Source organism: Macrobrachium rosenbergii, chromosome 58 (genome assembly GCF_040412425.1).
Source record: "Macrobrachium rosenbergii isolate ZJJX-2024 chromosome 58, ASM4041242v1, whole genome shotgun sequence".
Classification (NCBI taxonomy): Eukaryota; Metazoa; Arthropoda; class Malacostraca; order Decapoda; family Palaemonidae; genus Macrobrachium; species Macrobrachium rosenbergii.
In genome coordinates, this window is record NC_089798.1 from 5,873,094 (window position 1) to 5,892,696 (window position 19,603).

At 39.4% G+C, this 19,603-nt stretch overlaps 1 protein-coding gene across 22 annotated transcripts in view; it reads right to left on the bottom strand.

The window, feature by feature from the left end:
• Positions 1–14,086, bottom strand: part of LOC136837228 (ELAV-like protein 2) — a 324,912-nt gene extending 310,826 nt beyond the window's left edge. For 6 of the 22 annotated variants that reach the window (XM_067101944.1, XM_067101931.1, XM_067101949.1 and 3 more), the window contains exon 1: positions 13,919–14,080. The gene's annotated coding sequence lies outside the window, so the exon portion shown is untranslated. Of the gene's footprint in view, positions 1–13,918 lie in introns of all 22 variants that reach the window. The other 16 variants (XM_067101967.1, XM_067101969.1, XM_067101942.1 and 13 more) reach the window with 6 other exon arrangements.
• Positions 14,087–19,603: the final 5,517 nt, after the last annotated feature.

Consider the following 19,603-nt stretch of genomic DNA (forward strand, 5'->3'; position numbering starts at 1 on the left):
ATTCAACTTAGTTCAGAGCGCTTTTCTTGCTTCTAGTTAGCGTAAATGAATCTCTAGACACTTTATTTATATGGGGCAAGGTTAGTTTTTGTTATACGAAGTGTTTTCAAGTCGAAATATAACTTAAATACGTCTCGTTGTGAAATTAATTTAGCTATTTTTCGTTAATAGATGACGTTGGCTGTTTGGGGGCATGTTTGTTTTGTGTAAAAAAAATCAAGATTCAGTTCGCTATTTTCACTATTCATCAAAATACAGTAAACCGCCTGTATTTGTGGGGGATGTGTGCCGCACACCCCCCGCGAATAGCTAAAATCTGCAGAGACTTAAAACACCTCTAAAAACACTTAGAACAGCCTATTTTGATAGTTTAAACACAAATAAACCCTCTAAAAATGCTTATACCCGAGTACTTTAGGAGTTTTATCACAAAAAGTGTATTTAGTCATGAAAATATGAAAATACAGTAATCAGAGAATATTTCTCAGCAAAAAATACCGCGAATGGGTGAATTTTCTGCAAATAATGGGTAGTAGGTTCAACAAAGAAATCCGTGAATATGCGAGTCTCCGAATAATGGGACCGCGAATACGGGGGGTTTACTGTACAAGCTTTGCGTATTCATCTTTTTTCGGCATGAAAACAGCAATTCTTTCACGACCAGTAGTTTTGATTAAAATACTTTCTCTCCAATTTTATTTACGGTCAAGTTTCATCCATGTTGCCGATGCACGATAATTTATAGTCATTAGCAGCTTGAATATTGGTAACACAACTTCGGTAATTACTTACTACTGTACGATGGTTGAAATACAAGCAAAACGGCTGTTGTTATCCGATTCGATTATAAGCAAAATAGTTTCTCGTTTGGTTGTTTATGGCTGTACGCAGTTACGCAAAAGTATAACATTATTAACAATAATTTTATCATTCTCTTTTACTTTTTTAACTATTAGATGGGATAGAGATGGAGGAAAAGAAGTTGGTTAATTGTAATTTGGTCTCTCTCACTGCCCCATTGTACACTGCTGCCTGCACCCGCGCGAATTTTAAAAATATTTGATAAATATTGTCGTATCGGTATTAATTGCTTACCCCATCGCAAATTTGAATTATCGTAAGGCGAAGTATCGAAACTCGAGCACTACCTGGGTACCTGAGTATTTTAATAGTTTTACTACAGAACCTGCATTTAAGTCATCAAAATATGAAAATACACTAATTAGCGAATATTTCTCAGTGGAAAATACCGCCGAATGGGCGAATTTTCTGCGAACAATGTGTATATATGTTCCATAGAGAAATCTGTGAACAGGGGAGTCCACGAATTGTGAGAATGCGAATACGGGGGTTTACTGTACACAGAGTACTGACACACAGATATCTCAATTCCTTTCAGATGCTAACTGTGATGTGCAGATATGCATTTCATTACTGAAAATACCGGTCTGGTGGAGAACACAATACAGTATTTGTGTTTATTATGCTACTCTGATAAGCATAGTTTACTTCTACCAAAAAAGTTGAAGTACAGAGTACCATCAAACATACATATCTCAATACTTATCATACATTATTTGAGACTTGCAGATATGCATTTAATTTCCCAAAATATCGGTCAGGTAGCTAATACAAGGTTATGTTTATTACACTACTCGGAAAAGGAAAGTTAACCTTTATCAACCAAGATGAAGTACAGGCAGTCCCTGGTTATCGGCGGGGGGTTCTGTTCTTACAGTGTGACAATAAGCAAACATCACCTATAACCGAAAATCACCGTTTTTCGGTTATCGGCGCCTTCTGTTAGGTATGTATCGATGCCAATATGCGATTAACGGCGCCGATAAGCGGAAATCGGCGCACATTGGTGAGCACCGAAAAACTGGATTACCAATAATCGAGGGCTGCCATACTATCATACATTCGTATCTCAATTCCTATCACAAAGTATGTGAGAATTACTGTTATGCATTTCATTACTGAAAACATTGGTTGGGTAGATAACACAATATTAACTTACGATTGCAAATTCACAACTGTTGTGAAATATGGCAACAAACAAAATCAAATACTGTAAGCTTGAAGGCTACCTGAAACCGGCAATAGAACTTCACCAAAATCCAGTCTCCTACCAGCAAATTCAAGAACAAAGCTGCTAAAGACGATTGGTGTTGACTCAAGCATTGGCAGAAAAGTAATGATGAGTATTTGCCAAGTAGTTCCTGATACTGTACTCTCGTTGGTGGGCGAGTCCAGTCACCTGCGCTAAACTGTGAAGCGCTGTGCAGCGAATTTTTGAATTTGACCTGCCTAGGCAAGAGAAACTTAGCTAAGTAATTACTGGGTAGGTTACTTGTATAAAAATCCAAAATTGAAGCTGCTGCTCACAACTTTCATTGGGAGCTGGCAGAAATAAATTAAGCCTCTCTACTGTGTTGTTCCTCTCCTTCCCCGAAAGTGAGCGGGCTGGTTACTTACACCAAAAACAAAACAAAAGAATCACTACTGTGAATTATCTCATTTTTGCTACCAGTTACTAGAAATTGATAGCTATGTAATTACTTGATAAGTTACTTATATAAAATGGTAGTTTCAGCAAAGATCCAGATGGGAAATTCCTGGCCTTTATTCTCCCCCTCTGTTGGAAATTTTTGCTATTGTTTTGCCCAATCTTAAACTCTTGCCTTATCCCATTTTTTTACTTTCCGTACTGGCAGCAGAATACCTCTTTTCAGGCTGCATCAGCCCAGACTGGACAAAAGTGGAAGCCAGTCCAGTTAAAAGTGACCTGGGACAAGGACAAATGGGGCCTAGAGAAACTAGGGGGCAGATGCTGGCAACCCACGGCAGAGAATATATCTCCAACCTGAGGTAAGACAGCTCGCTAGATGAGGCAGGCAGACCTCTCGACTCTGAGACGACACCCTGCCAACACACATATACCAAGGGTCGAATATGCTAGGGAATCCAAGGCTAGCTAGGTCTTCGTGTGAAGCTCAGAGCAAATTTTTTTAAAGCTATACGCGTTGTTAAAGTGAAAATATGCTAGTGAAACGGCTATTTACTGAGCCAAGTCAATTTCCTTCTAACCATCACCTCAACTCCAGCTCTGCCCTCAAGCCAGCCATAGACCTGAATAAAAATAACACTTCTTGTTTTCAAGGTTCCTACTCTTTTAAAGTTATGGTAATCATTTACGTGTAATTAACTCCTAAATCTGTTTGTGCCTCATTCACTTTGAAAATATTCCTACCTCCTTTCTGTCTTTAAGGTAGAGAGGAGTTCTTTGCGCATGTGTTTTGTTGTTCGCATGATTGCATGTGTGTGTCGGTTAGCGACTTGCAGGGACCCACTTTAAACTAACTCTTAGCATGAGCCTTGTTTATTTGAGTGTTGCTCCATGTCACTCATACCTTAAAGGCCTTTTAAATCATCGTAACTGCAAGGGGAATCTTTCTTTTAGCTTCCAACAGAAATGCTATTACTTTTACTGGCATTCAGCTGTCTTCTGTAACGCATAGAACGTAGCGTTTTCTTTAACCGCAGGGGAAACCATTTACTTAATTATCAAATCCTACTCAAGACCAAGAAGTCTCTTAACTAATTCCTAGGCTATGTTCCACTATTTTTTGTTCGAGAGGAACTTTTCATCTTTATGTATCTTCCCTTCCTCCGTAATAAGCTGTCTCTTTATATAAAATTTGTTGGGAAACATGTTCTATTAATTTTCATATATTATCTTCCCTTCCTCCGTAATAAGCCACATCTCTTTATATAAAATTTGTTGGGAAACATGTTCTATTGCATCAGTGCAAGCCCCTATACAAATATAAATATCTGTACTGAATTACACCTCACAGCGATGGGCAAGCAAATCTAATTTTTACTTCAAGTAAGCAAACTCATTTAAAGTACAAGGCAGCCATTTTCTAGGCTCTTATGTCCTATACATATTGCAATTGTGCAATCTGCAACCCATTAATTGCCAGGTACAGTACTTCTTTAACCTAAAACCTGCACACACGTGCCTCATAATTACCATGCTCTTACACACTGCTGACACCTACGTGATAAAGTGTAGCGTGCCATACTACCCATACTTTTTAACAAAGCTGCACACATGTGCACTTAATTAGTTTACTCTGTTCTTTATGAACCCAACCTCTGACCCAAGTGTTACTCCTGTGTCTATGGGCAAGTTGTGCCTAATTGTTCTTTGAGAACAAACCTTAACCTCTGTACTGTAGCTGGCCCCGTCAGTGTGCGTGTAACTACCTGTTCCTTGTGAACCAATCCACACATTTTGTGCTCCCACAAACCTTGTTCTCCATATACAGCCTGTACACATTCGGTGAGCACTGCGTCCCAACTTATGCGTTTACCAGCTGTTCTTTGGAACATCTGCACAAATCACTTAGCGTGTTCTTCACCACAAACTGCACCACGTGTCTTCTGGTGTCTGTATGTCCCCATTTATCGCTTTTAAAAACCACTACCCATATTAACTTTTTATAGGGACACCTCTCACAGTATTTGTTGGCGCTTGCCCGAATTACTGCCTTACGTATGATGCCTAACGATACTTCAACACCTCATGTCTAAGTTGCACAGGCCCAAGTGTCATTTCCTTTTTCATGCAATTGCTTGCATGGCCATCCTAACCTTTTGAGCATTTCTTGGGGAAGTTAGACCTTGCCCTAAGCATCAGCAACATGTCCGCCGAGGAGTACAAAACCTTCACGGAAGTTGGGAGAGGTATGGGGATGAAAGGGGACCAGCTGGCCCAATGGGTTCAAGAGCAGGTAGCTGACGCTAAAAAAGTGGTTAGAGAAAAGGAAGAAAAGCAGCTACAGCATGAGCTAGCCTTGGCACAAGATAAAGAAAAGCAGCAACAGCATGAGCTAGCCTTGGCAAAAGAGAAAGAAAGGCAAGAAGGGAAGCAGTGACGGCATGAACTAGCCCTAAGGGAGAGAGAGATAGCCTTAAAGGAGAAGGAAGCCAAATTCAAACAAGCCAAGCATGCCAGTGGATCAACATTGAGCTGACCATCCACCCCTGGTCTCTGCCCTTTCCATTATCTCAAATATCTCAAATGGCTGTAACAGGTGGAAACCATCTTCTCTGAGTACAATCTGACTGATACCAAGAAGGCCATAATCCTAGCAAAACACATAGCCGGAAGGGGGCAGGATGCCCTCAACTCATTGGAGAATGGCGACAAGGGAAACCTTGAGGCTGTCAGAAACACTGTAGCAACAGCATACGAGAAAATGCCTGAATGCTGGAGGCAAAGATGGTGTGGCCTTCCCAAGGTCAGTCAAACCTGGTCCAAATGGGCTTACAAAAGTCCCAAGCCTTGCAGCAGTGGATCGACACCTTGGAGTGGAAGGAATTTGAAGACTTACTGAATCAACTCCAACTTGAAGACTTCCTCAGTTACGCCCCAGGTCCCTTGCCTCTACACATTAACAAAAAGCAGCAAAGACTCTTCACCAAGTGATGTCAGACAGCCGAAGCCTACAGTCCATCTGCCATGACAGCATAGTCCCCTCTGGCCCAACCTACTCCTCAGGCTGGTCGAAAAACAACTCTGCCTCCTCTCCACCTGTGTGCGCTTATTACCACAAAACTGGGCACAATGAAGCCAGTGCAGAGCAAAATGGGGAGCCCCTCCAAAGGCTCCTTCCTACTCAACCCCTCCACCTAACCCTACGGTTACAGCGCCCCAAGAGAGACTTCAGTAAGGCATTTTGCAAGGCGTGCAACGCATACAAGGACACCTCGAACTACAGGAAGTGCCCTGCCAAAACCTCTGCTTCCATTGTCACCCTGGCAGTCACTCACAACTCTTCCTTAGGACCCCTGGCTGCAGGGCCTATCCTTGTTACACCTCCCAGAGGTCGTTAACGAGCTCAACAGGTCGCCGCTTTCGAAGACACTGGTGCCCAAATCTCCCTCGTAAGGTGAGGCAAGGTCCCCACTGGGGCAATCATTCAACCTAACAAACCCATAGCCATTGAGGGTATCAACAAGTGTAGACTAACACTCCACTCTGATTATGGGTCACCACACCCCACAAAAGTAGAATCAGCACTTTGGGAGTAGCCAAACATTCCTGAAGACTATTATCTCCTCCTAGGGCACACACCCCAACCTCTGTCCCTTCTTGTGCCCTACCTGGGTCCTGCCCCTTCTATTCCTCCATCAGGCGCTGTTGTTCAATCACACCCTGATGTTGCGCCTCAGCCAGATACTAATCCTGGCTCTCCTCAAGACTTACCCGAGTGTATGTCTGGCACTCTAAGCGTCTATGGCGCCTATGTATATTCTCCAATTTCAGTGCCAGGCCACTCCTTCAATCTCCCTTCAGGAGATGCAAATCCGGCTCCCCTCTCGACCACCAGCCTGGCCACGCAAGCAGTGACTGGCTGAGAGCCAGCTCGTACCAAGTCTCTTTAAGATTCCCGTCAGTAGCAGAAGCTCGTCACCTGGCATGGCCTAGCAACCTGTGCTTGAGCCAGACTTAGTTATAGCAACCTGTGAACCTCTCATATCGGCAGCCACCTCTTCTTCTCAATCCAAGTTCCCAGAAGACAAGACTCTGGAGGATGACTCCCTACGGGAAATCCTTTCCAAGCTTGTAGCTGATGTGGAGGAAATACAACAGAAGTTGGCGAAAGTTGCTGGCACTGCCACTGTCCCAGCAGCTGAGGCAGTTGCTAGCTTAGTGTCTGCCCTGCCAGCTGATGCAGCATCTACAGCCCTTCCAGGGCCAGACCCCAATGGTGTCCCACTTAGGGCTCAGGGTTGGACTTGGTCAGTACCTCTCCACCTCCTTTGGAGACATCCTCCCCAGTTCCATCTAGGGAGCCCAAGAGAAAAGCTTGGAAGAAAACCAAGAGGAATCGGCATAAAGAGTGGAGAAAATCCAGGTAGTTAAAAGAGCCAACGAGCTTCTCCAACACTTAATAGGAGCAATTCTGGCACCTTGCCCAAGAAGGATGCCTAGGTTGTCGCCTAGCCTAACCAGGACTTGTATCTTTGAATTGTTTAATTTTGTAGTCTTTGTAATTAGCTACGACTGTCCTCCAGCACAGGCAAAGGACATGTCCTAGCCCATTTGAAGTTATTTTAGTATTTTGCTCTTTTAAAATATTTTGGGTCAATGTCCCACCGTGCCTTATGCCTAAGCTTTTAGTAACATTGTACTTTTCCACTGAAATTTGCAGCATTCACTCTTGGCATAATGTTTCACTTTATGTTGCTGCAGTAGCTTAGCTGTGTGTGGAATTTAGCTAATTAGTTTGTGACCATGAGTCAACAGTATTGATAGGTTTACCAGTTTGATTTAATCCCACAAACAGTACATTCTTTGAAACAAATGCAGGCACCTTGCTCTTAGCCTTAGGTGTTGCTAATTTTAACTATGCCACCGTCTTTCATGCATGTTTAATCTCTTTGCAAATAGGACACACTGGCCTAATGAGTGTAGAGTGGCCATGGTATTAATACTAACCAATTTCAGAGCCAGTTATTTTAGAATTAACAATTGAGTGCAGATTAACGAGGGTACTTTCACTTTAAAGTGGCAGCGGCCCTCACTAGCAGACTTTCCATCCCGTCAAGGATGGAATACCTGCTTAAAGGGGGAGCTATTATAAATTCAGGCCTCCTGTCACCTTATGAAAAGAGATCTATCAAATCTAATAACTAAAATATACTAAGGAGGAAAGTGGTAGTTTCCGCAAAGATCCAGTTAGGAAATTCATGGCCTTCATCCCCTGCCCCCTCCCCCGTCAGAAATTCTTGCTATTGTTTTGCCCTACCCTGTTATTCGACTTCCTGTACTGGCAGAATACCTCTTTTCAGATTGTACCAGCCCACCAGACAAAACTGGAAGTCAATCCAGTTAAAAGTGACCTGGGACAAGGGCAGATGAGGCTGAGAGAAACTAGGGGGCAGATGTTGGCGAACCAAGACAGAACACTTCTCCAACCCGAGCTAGGACAGCTCGCTAGATGAAGCAGGCAGACCCTCAACTCGGAGCCGACACCCTGCCCACACACATACATGCCAAGGACCGAATATCTCCCCCACAGGTTGACTGGATGTCTCATTCTTGCTTTCTTATTATAAGGCATACATTAATTCAATCAGGTACATGTCTGAGAGAGGGTTCTGCCCAATCTATTACTTCTCTCAATTTTCCCCTCTTTGCAATCATTCCTCTACTGGGATCTTGTGGCTGGCATTTTAGTGATTTAATGCCACTAGTGTAACATTTTACCTTTGCAGAAGTAAATAAGTGAATTAAGTGCCTCCTCTAGCCTTAAGCTTTTGTCAAATTCATTCAATAGGCCTATGCCTGGTGGCCATTAGAGTATACAATCATGGACTGTTCTCTCATCTGCAGAAAGAGATTTTGTATTGTGTGAGCTGTGCACCATGTTGTTCCAAGTGAGAACCTGTTTCCCGCTCCATGAAGTGTCTCTGCAGTGTTTATTAACTGAATTGATTATGAAGAGCCTCTGCTGTGTCTATTAATTGAACAGATTACTTACATTAACTGTAATCACAATTGTAAGTATTCATTAAGGCCCTGGGTTTTACTCCTGCTTTCCCCAGTGTGCATGTTTTCTGTTATTTTTAGTATTCGGGAACCCTTTGTTGTGTTGCAAAGCCGTAATAAGCAGGCAAGTCTTATCAGCCCCTCACATATATAATATATATTATGTATATATAGTTATGTATGTATACAGAGTATATATATATATATATATATATATATATATATATATATATATATATATATATATATATATATATATATATATATATATATATATATATACAATTTCTATTCAAGTCAATGGCATTATTTGCAGAGTATATATTTTTATCTAGACTCTGAATCAGCCTATGCTTCTTTTTTAACTGTGATCATAACTGTAAGTATTATTCAAGGCCCTGAGTTTTACTCCTGCTTTCCCAAGTGTGCATGTTTCCTGTTAGTTTTAGTACTTGGGAACCCTTTGTTGTGTTGCGAAGCCGTAATAAGCAGGCAAGTCTTACCAGCCCCTCATGTATATAACTACACACACACAATATATACATGTGTGTGTATGTATATATATATATATATATATATATATATATATATATATATATATATATATATATATATATATATATATATATATATATATATATATATATATATACACTGTACAGTTTCTATTTAAGTCAATGGCATTATTTGCAGAATAGATAAAAATTTACATAAATTATTAAAATACAAGAACTGTTTTAAGGTAGAAATGAGTTGCATCTTCGTTTGACTTTTGAATTTGCAGTTGCACAATATCCTCCCTCAGGGAGACTGTTCCACAGTCCAATAAAGTACCTCTGGAACATGGAAGTTCAACAGCAAGACACATTTGCTGCATATTGGTGCTGCTGTTCAGCAGGATAAAATAAGGGATCAACTGTGTGTGAAAGATCTTATTAAGGGATCAACTGTGTGTGAAAGATCTGTTAAAATACAACTTTTGGAATACTGACTAGAGACCAGGCATCAATGGTCTAAGTCATATGAGCTAATGTTAGGAAATCAAAACCTACCACCACAAACCACTCTAACTAAAAGAGAGAAAACTGGCAGAAGTAGACACCCATATCAGAGAACAGTATTCTAGCAAAGGTTGCACTGATTTTATCACTGTTATAAATATGAGGCCTTACATACAATGTCTGTGTAGATTATTTGCAACACTACCTACTCAACAGGTAAAGGGAAGAAGCATGCAGACAATACAATATTTATAAAAGTAACAAATTCATAAACCTTTGAATACTTATATTGGTCTTTTCACCATTAGATTTATTCCTTTCTACTACTACAGCATCCACTGATCATTCTCAAGAAATACCTGCGCACTCCAGAAAATGAAAACTAATCACATACCATCTATACAAAATTTTGAGCACTAAATATGGGCAGTCAAGAAACGGAATAAATTTTTCAGCTGTAGTCCAACACTTAGGTAGGATAAGCTACAGTGGTTTAGGAAATAAAACACCTTGTCAGTAGACATCCTAACTGGGTATCTATAGAATATCTTTCCAGTATAAGCAGAAAAATACCTATCAAAGAGTGACTTCCTTTTGTGAACCTCATATGCATCAAAACTTTATATAGACTCCAATATGCACCACTAGCCCATTCAAACATTAAGTGATAATGAAGGTGAAGTAATTTTGATATGTTGTGGCCTTATGGCCCTTTAAAAGGTACAAATCACATGCCTTTAATCGAATGTAGAATCATGTATAGTGTACAGTATTTAGATACTGATGAGTATGAACATAATACACAAATGAATGAAGAGCTTAGCCACTGTTATAAAGTGATAAAACTAAAAACAGTGAAAAACATAAGTTACATTAACTACATATAGCAATACCAAGGTTGATTTTCCTTGATTAACTGCTAAAAACACCTTGTAACTGGGGTACATGGTATATATAGTCCCTGGGAGTTGTTGCCTTGCTCTGAATGACCACAAGGTTCAACTGAGGGTACATGCACCTGCTACCATTCAAAATTTAGATTCAGAATTATAGATTTTAAGTATATGTACATGCCAAGCATTGGGGCAACTAAGGCCATTCAGCACTGAAATGGAAATTGACAGTGAAAAGGTCTGAAAGGTGTAACAGGAGGAAAATCTTGCAGTTGCACCATGAATCAACTGTTAGGAGGATGGACAGTACGATGGAAGAAAGAGAATATGAACAGAGATACAGTACTTAAGGTTCTTTGCAGCGTCCCTTTGGCCCCTAGCTGCAACTGCTTTCATTCCTTTTACTGTACCTTCATTCATATTCTCTTTCTTCCATCTTACTATCCACCCTCTCCTAACAACTGATTCATAGTGCAACTGCCAGGTTTTCCTCCTGTTACACCTTTCAGATCTTTTCAAGGGTGACACATCTTTGGGTAAAGATTGATCCACAATTGAAAATTGAGGCCTTAAAGCATTGAGTGCTCTGTTTCCTATGCATCAATTCTGGATGCCTGGAGGGGAACCTTGTTAAAGACCAACAGGCACTGGCAGGGGTCACCTGCCTTAGAAAGCTACGAACTATGTTAAAAGAATCAAGCTATCCAGCTATCCTTAAATATATTTAGGCAACCAATCCTCCATGGATTCTGTCACATTAATGAATAGGCAAAATTCAAAATGGATCCCAGTCACTAAATTATTTTGAGCAAAGAATCTCCTGGTTTATAAATAACAAGGATACACTGAAAAGAGTAGATAGGGAAAAAACCATAAATAAAATTGGAATGGTGTAACAGGTAGAAAACCAATTTAAACGATACTCAAAGGGGACATTGGGCATTTGTGAATCACAGTTCAAAAGGAAAGAGAGAAGAGAATGAAAGAAAGAATTGCATGGGAATATGTATGCTGGTGTATTTAGGAAAAGCAAATAAAATTGGTGGAGGAAGCACAGACTGATTAGAAAGCAGCAGACTGCTCCTCCAAGTTAAAATCAAAGCTGCAATATGCAAATTATAGTGTGCTATGCACCGCCCAATGAACTCTCTAAGATTTATGAATATTACGTAAAAGTGAGGTATTTCATGAAAAAAAAAAAGCAACCCAAAATCTGACTAAAAGCAACCAACTCAGTACTGTAATTGAGTTTATAAGTCAATTGAACAGCATAAAGACATGGGAGAAAAAAAAAAAAAAAAAATGATGGTGAAAAAACCATGTATACAGTATCACAGGGTGGCCCTGTCTTAAGTTAGCACAAAGAAATATCCCATGTTAAAAAAAAAATCTTTTCAAAGGAGCAATTAGTAAATATCAGTTCATAAACAGTGACACTATACAGAGCATTACTGTGAGGCTATGAATATAATATTTGAGAGGGATACCATAATACACCAGAAGCTGAATACCTGCATGCACTAATGAGTGTATTTATGAATTTTTAAGTGGAACTAAAAATAAAGGAATGTTGTAAGATAGAAATGCTGAGTTAAAATGGAATCAACGCCAGTGATTTTTGCTGAAAATTAAATAGTACATCATTTACTAAGATGTTTTGTTGAATTTGAAGTTTGGAAACAATACCTCATAATTGGCAACTGTAAGTCATAGCAAAAGATTTGTGAAATTGATAATGGCCTTGGGAAGAGGGAGTAGTTTGGAATTTGGAATATAAAATTCAGGCCAAAGGCCAAGTGCTGGGACTTTACAGGTCATTCAGCAATGAAAGGGAAATTCTGAGTCAAACATCGCAGTTACAGTGAAGAAAATTATATGAGGGGGTGGAAAGTAGCATAAATAAAGACGATATGAATGGAGGTAGAGTAAAAGGAATGAATGGGGATACAGCTTGGGCTGAAGAACTCTGCTACCTTAAGTAATGCCTACAATGAACCGCGCCAGGTAACTCAATTGCCTACGAGAATGAGTAACTGGGTTCCTAAAGGTGCCAAATGGGTTTCCAGACCCAGAGCTACTTGGATGAAAACCATGATGAGTAAAAAAAAAAAAAAAAAAAAAAAAAAAAAATCAAAAGACCTTTGTGTTTCAAGGCAGAAAAAGTGATGCTAAAAGTAAATATATTAATAGATTAATCCAGACCCCACAAATATGTGCAATGTGTAAACAACCAATGTTCAAGTAGAAGGGTTACTTCAATAGGCTATAAGATATTCTGAACTTTAGACATTAAATATGAAACGACTTGTACTGTAAATACTGAAGATAATAGTTTATCTTACAAGGTACAGACAATTCCAGGAAATCAGATCTGCTTTTGTAGTTGACTCTCTTTGCCATCCACTAGCCGTAGACCTACAAGCTCCAGAAATTGTTCAATCGTCCTACCCATTACAAAGTAGGCTATGCCCAACTTTACTATTGGATGGACTATTTGATTTTTTAAATTTTTAAGTCATTTTATTATTCTTTATATTTGCCATTTCATTATAATAAAAAATAAGTGCAATTTACAAGACCAAAGTGCTAGTACCTTCATTAAGCGCTTCTGAACAAACATATTAAACGTACCATAATGTAAAGTGACAACAAAACACTTACATCATTCACACGCATACATCGCGGTCAATTGCCAGATTCTTCTAAGCCCCCAACGACTACATAACTCAGCCCACCCCGCCAATACCCGCATGCTGAAACGTTACGCTTGACGGCCTTCATAACACGTGGTTACATACTTGGCCAAAGTTACTGCTTCTAGCAATATACAATGTCACATTCGCAATACCTCCTTGTATCTAGTTTTCCAAATCATTAATAACATTCCCCTTACCACAGCCTACGGCTACGGTTTCCGAACCTGACTGGCTTCAATTTATTTGCGTGAAATAACGCAACCAGCAAGCATTAACGCATTACGTACGGTAGATTTTAATCCGTGTCGGTATTTCACGATGCGGATAAGATTTGGGCTAATAGTCGAAAGTTGACGCTATAAGCAGCAGCGGCAATAGCCTAGTGAGTGAGGGGAGACAATGCCCTTGGCCAAAGGCTGGGATGATTTGAGCCCCTTGTGCTTCGGTGACAGGATGAAACAACCGGTCCCCACACCCAGTCGCTTTCGGGTTTTGGGGTTATTAGCATTGTAACCAGGTTCATTGGACCTTCTGCTGATGAATAATGCCAAGGACACGTGTGTTGCACGTGGTGTGTGTGGGCGTGTGAAGATGGCGGGCGGGAAGGTTTAACTACATGGGGGTTTGGGGCGGCGGCAGCGGCAGTAGAAGCCTTGAAGTAAGAGCATGGCTGGCGCGCGAGAGGCCAACAGATCGATATGATCGTTCACCCTTCTCATACTCACTCTCTCACTCCACCTCACTCATTCCCATACTCACCACTCAAAAAGCTCGAAGGAAGGTCCTCCTTCAGAACGGCGTCGTCTCTCCCTCGGAAAAAGAATGGAACTTAAAAACTGAAGGAAAAAACCGCCGAAGACCGGTAGAGAAGACTCCACTCAGACAGCTAAAGTCCAACTGGCTCTGCTTCCACTGGACTACAACAAACCCCTGTATCCATGCGCCAGATTTATGGCAAAAGCTTCATTTCATGCGATTTTCTGATAACACAGTGCAAATCCCTACCAAGAGACATACGCCGGCAGTCAAGGTCATTAAAAGATACATTTTAATGTTTCTTTTACATTTGAACGGAAGATCCAGTTCCATCTGCGCACACACACTCTGGAAAAGGCAGTTGTGCGGCATTTGACAGTAGCTGGCTGGGGGAAGAGAGAGAAGAGCGCCAAATTCAATAAATTACAGTAGAAGGGGGATCTACGATTGATTCTCTGTCCCTGCCAGTCTTCCACTACCTCATGCAAACACAAACAAAACTGCAGAGAGTCTCCAAAAAAGTTTGTTTCCCTGTAACAAGTGATAAGTGAAAGATAAAAGCGAGTTATATAATATTGATACTACTCGGTCAACTCGGGAGTTTTCAGGGGCGTGTGTGAGGGGGGTTGTGGGGAATACGAGGAGTGTGCACTAAACAGTTGGTTCATCCAAACAAAATAACATCCATCTCCTATGGCCGACTACGAAACAGGTCTGTGATAAGAAGTGATGGTAAATTTTGTCAATCACCGAACCTGTGGTTTCACTGCATGCAGAGCACCGCCTCCCCTAAAATTAACTACCAATCTCATTGTACCGTATTTACGCACTGCCACAGGCACCTCCCCTCACCCATCCTGATATGATATGCACGGCCTGGTCATTTTCTGAGAAACTTATTGCGAGAATAACTGCATGCTATGTTACCTCCTGGAATATTTCACAGTTGCTTCATGTTAACTATTCATGGAGTTTGTAAGATATATGAAAATCATAGTTGCCCTAATGCACACGTGACTATATTGTATTACGCACAGTTAACATAACTACAGAATGTTATAGTTTTATGGATTAAGTTACATGAGCAAACTCATTTAGTCAACGAAACAACAATTCAAAGATAAATAAAAATACTGTTTGGTATGTAAAAACTGTTTTCCCATAAATGACAATGTTTTGTCTGAAGTATGTGCTGTGTTATACACACATACATTATATATATATATATATATATATATATATATATATATATATATATATATATATATATATATATATATATATAATCAATAAGGGATGGCTCCAGAGAACAATAAGACTGCTGCATTCATACTTTAACTGCTAACCGTGGGTGAACCCAGTGAGCAGGAAAATTCCTCATCATTAGCTGTTTTGTACACCTACCCAGAAGGCTTGTTAGCAACACACTGAACCCCCTACACACACTGAGCCATTCACCTCTATTTTCCACACATTTTTGTGCTTCCTGGGATATTTAAGACCTTCCTTTCTAACGTTTCCCCGCAATTTATCAAGCGCTTCCTTGGCATTCCTCTTCTTCCTGCTAATACTCCTGAATTATATATTTATTATACCATTCTATCATCCTCCTTCTCTTCACATGACCAAGCTGTCTCAAGCTACTCTGTCCATCCTTACACCTACTTTAGCTTTCCCCTCCCCCGCCATTGCTCGGCCTTCTAGATCTTTGTACATTACATACATCATGCAAATCATTTTTCTCAGCAACTTACCACCAAACCTCTTTTCCTCAGTCACATTCAACATCCACATTTCACTTGTGTAAAGGAGAGTTGGCTCAAATATCACTTCATACATTCTAACCTTAGTTTTCATAAACACCGCAAGTCTCCAAAAGCTTTTGCAGACACCCTGCTGCCTTTCTTGACTAGTCTCTTCCCTCGTCCTACCAGCAACCACTTCATTTCTTCCACCATCCATACTAACATTCATTGGTCTATGTTACTGGTTTTAACTTAAACATATAAACTTGCTTATTTATTTCAACTTTCTCCACTTGCAAACACTTCCACTCTTTTCCCCACTTCTGCAAGTTCTCTTTACTGTTCCCAATCAGTACTGTTTTATGTGCATACATCAGCCATTCTACACTATATTCACAACCCACTTTTTTATCCCACAGTTTCTGCCAACATCTAATATTCCTTTCTTTTTTTGACATATCTCATTATTCCATCCGTGAAGACATTAAACAGCCATGGAAACAGCGTACCCTTATCTCAGGCCCATTTTTATGCCATATAAATCGCACCTGCCTACAATTACTAACACATACTATATTTTCATCATAAGAACAACTAGTCACTTCGAAGAGCATATCTTTACCATACAACAACCAACCTTCCACAATGCATCTATTGATTTGGTCATAACCTTTTCTAGGCTTTTGTATTTCGAGCAGAGTTTTTCCAGTTACTTTCAAACTTCTTACATAACTATTTCAAACCAAACACCTGATCCACACACCCTTATCTTGGCCAAACTGAGACAATCAGTGCTAGCAGTTTGTCTGACATTTATCTTACTTTTTCAAAATCCCACCTTACACCTTCTCTAGTACACTAAGTAATGCTATGCCACTATGACTATGATTCTTACAGTATCTTCTGTCACCTTTACCTTTAGGCATAGGAGTAGTTTTTTCACTCAGTATTTCCTCAGACATTCAGTTACACTAACATCACCACATTGCAGCATCTTTTCAGTAATCATGTCAACTCCTGGTGTCTTTCCAATCTTCAGCCTCTTACTTGCCCTCCTTACATCCTCAACAACCACTTCCATAATCACTCTCAAACTAACACTAACCCCTTTTGATCTTTCATCAGTCAGCTATTCCTTTCTCCCATCCCCACAGTCACCAGGTCTTCAAACGACCCAGAACTGCATTCACTTCAGACAGCATATCTCCATTTCCATGTTTTACTCTGACCCATTTGCTTAGTAACCCCTCTCAGAATTTATTTCCTTGTAGAACAACTTATTTTACTTAACTTTGTGCTCACACTAACCAATTTGTTTCAGATAAGTGCCTGCTCTTTCTCTTATTCTTTCTCTCTATCCCCCTATGCCACAAACACTCCCTGCTGCCTCAGTGACTTCATCCTCACACTTTACATACTCCTCATAGCTCTTTCCACCCCTTGGTCATTAACCATGGGCATTTCTTTTTGTCCATTTTCTCCTAATATGCTCTTCTCGTTTCCTTCTTGTCAAACTTACTTGTCTTCTTTGCAGCTTAAAATTATATATCTTAGCTTTACTTTAACTGAACTATGATCAGATATACCTCCAGCCACTCCTCTCATCCATCAACTTGCTCTTCCACCAACTCTGTACTTACAAGTTATCTAACAGACTTTTTCTTCACCCACTCTCCTTTCAAAGCTTACTTACAAATATCCTTCTTTGAAAACCATATATTTCCAAGTCCAATCCTGTTGCCAACATATTTCTGCAAGCCTCTCTCTGTGTTCTAATTTATTCCAGGAACTCCATAACTACAAGGAATGCCATTTCTTTTTCTGTCACCTACCTTACCATTCAAATAACCCAGCACAACCACCATTTCCCATCTTCCAAGCCCAGCCAGAAAGATTCAAGCTCTCAAAAATACTTCATTGCAGTCTCATTAAATTCCATTTTGGATCGTACACTATCACAATAACTTTTCTTCGTGCCACACTGAAATTTCAGCCTCATAATCTTTGAACTAACATATTTCTATAATGCCAACCTTTCATGGGTCTTCCTGACACTGCAAGCTACACCACTCAGCCATTCATATACTCAATTACTTTTTTTCCCTCCTGTTTCTGCATAGAAACTGCCCTTCTATCTTTGCATCACGTGCAGAAAAATCCATCCTTCTCTCCTTAAATAAATCAACTATCACGCATTTCTTCTCGTGTTCATATCCAAAAGTATTAAAACCCCTAAAACTTTTTATTTTAGTTTTTTTTTTTTAAATACCAGTGCTCACTATGTGACAGCAAACACCATGCCCCACGGCATTTGGTGACTTTCACACCACACGTCAAGCAGGAGCGGGAATGCTGTTATTCTCCTTTCCTGGCGTCGCACAGACTTGAGTGTGGTTGCCTTTGGCCTCGGGAGAATCAGTTCATCTGCCATGTATGGTGTCTTTCCCCCCATGAAGGGGCCACCAACCCTTCAAACCATTGGCACTTAGTCATATATATCATATATATATATATATATATATATATATATATATATATATATATATATATATATATATATATTATATATATATATATATATATATATATATATATATATATATATATATATATATATATAATGTATGTGTATATATGTATGTATATATATAAATATATATATGTGTGTGTATCATAAGCAACGAGAACTCGATTCATTATTTTACAACATTTACTCAATTCTTATATCTCCTCTTATCCTCAAGGTTTAAACTCTGTGGGAAAAAATGAAAATAGTTTCTATGTCGTTCCATTTAATATGAAAATTGTTTTTATGGTGTTCCCTTTACTGTTTCCTGCTGACAGTTGCTTTAGCCATTAAATGATGGATATCATCAGGACCACTAGTTCTACAATGAAATTATAATCCAGTTAGAAGGCCAATACAGTCAGATTTTTTTTTTTTTTTTGAGTGTTGCATCTCTGGGCTTTCTCTCTAAAACAGTACTCTCTTCCGGAATATTTGTGCCCTTCCATTTCGAAATTTACTTTTTAGGCCTTTTTCATAAGCAATGTTTATGGAATTTTGACATATTCTTGGTGTCTATTATTTTAAAACATTCCTCTTACTTTCTGAATCTTTTCTTATTGCAAAGGCTCAAACTCTTGAGGAGATGGGAAAAATTGTTTTTATGTTCCAGTCGTTATCTTGTGTTAAAAGCTGGTTCAGTTATTAGTCGAGAATTTTGGGGAAATAAAAGAGGCCACGAGGTACACCAGCGTTCGGTAAGAATTCCTTACAGCAACCACTGTACCTAAAAAGTGTATTTTGGCGTGATAGAGAATTAATATCTGGACAGAAGTGGAGAACAAACTCCGCCTTGAAGAGAAAAAACCATAGGGAGATTACAACACCTAGCGGTCTAGCGTAAATGAGGAAAAACAGCAGACTGTGCTAGCTTTAAATTGGATTGCAGTTTCATTGTGGAGCCAGTGTAGCTATTCGTTAATAGCTGTTACAACTGCCGGCAGAAGGTAATAAATGGAACAACATAGAAACAGTTTTCATTTATTCCTTCAGAGTTGTAGCCCTAAGGATAAGAAAAGACAGGTAATCAGAGATGTTTTGAAATCATAAACACCACAAGTGCATTATTATTCAATAACTATATATATACAGTATATATATATATATATATATATATATATATATATATATATATATATATATATATATATATATATATAGATATGCAGTATATATATTTGGAAATATTTAGTCTTCAAGGAATAATATTCCTAAATGTTTTTTGGAAAGAAAGGAAGAGTCTATCAAAAAAATGAAAGAGAGAAATGATAACTGGTATGGTGAGGATTGGCTGGGGCATATCTGATCATTTAATGGTTAAAGCGAAAGCGTAAACACAGGGAAATTTTAGAGGAAGCAAGCGAGAATAGCACTTAA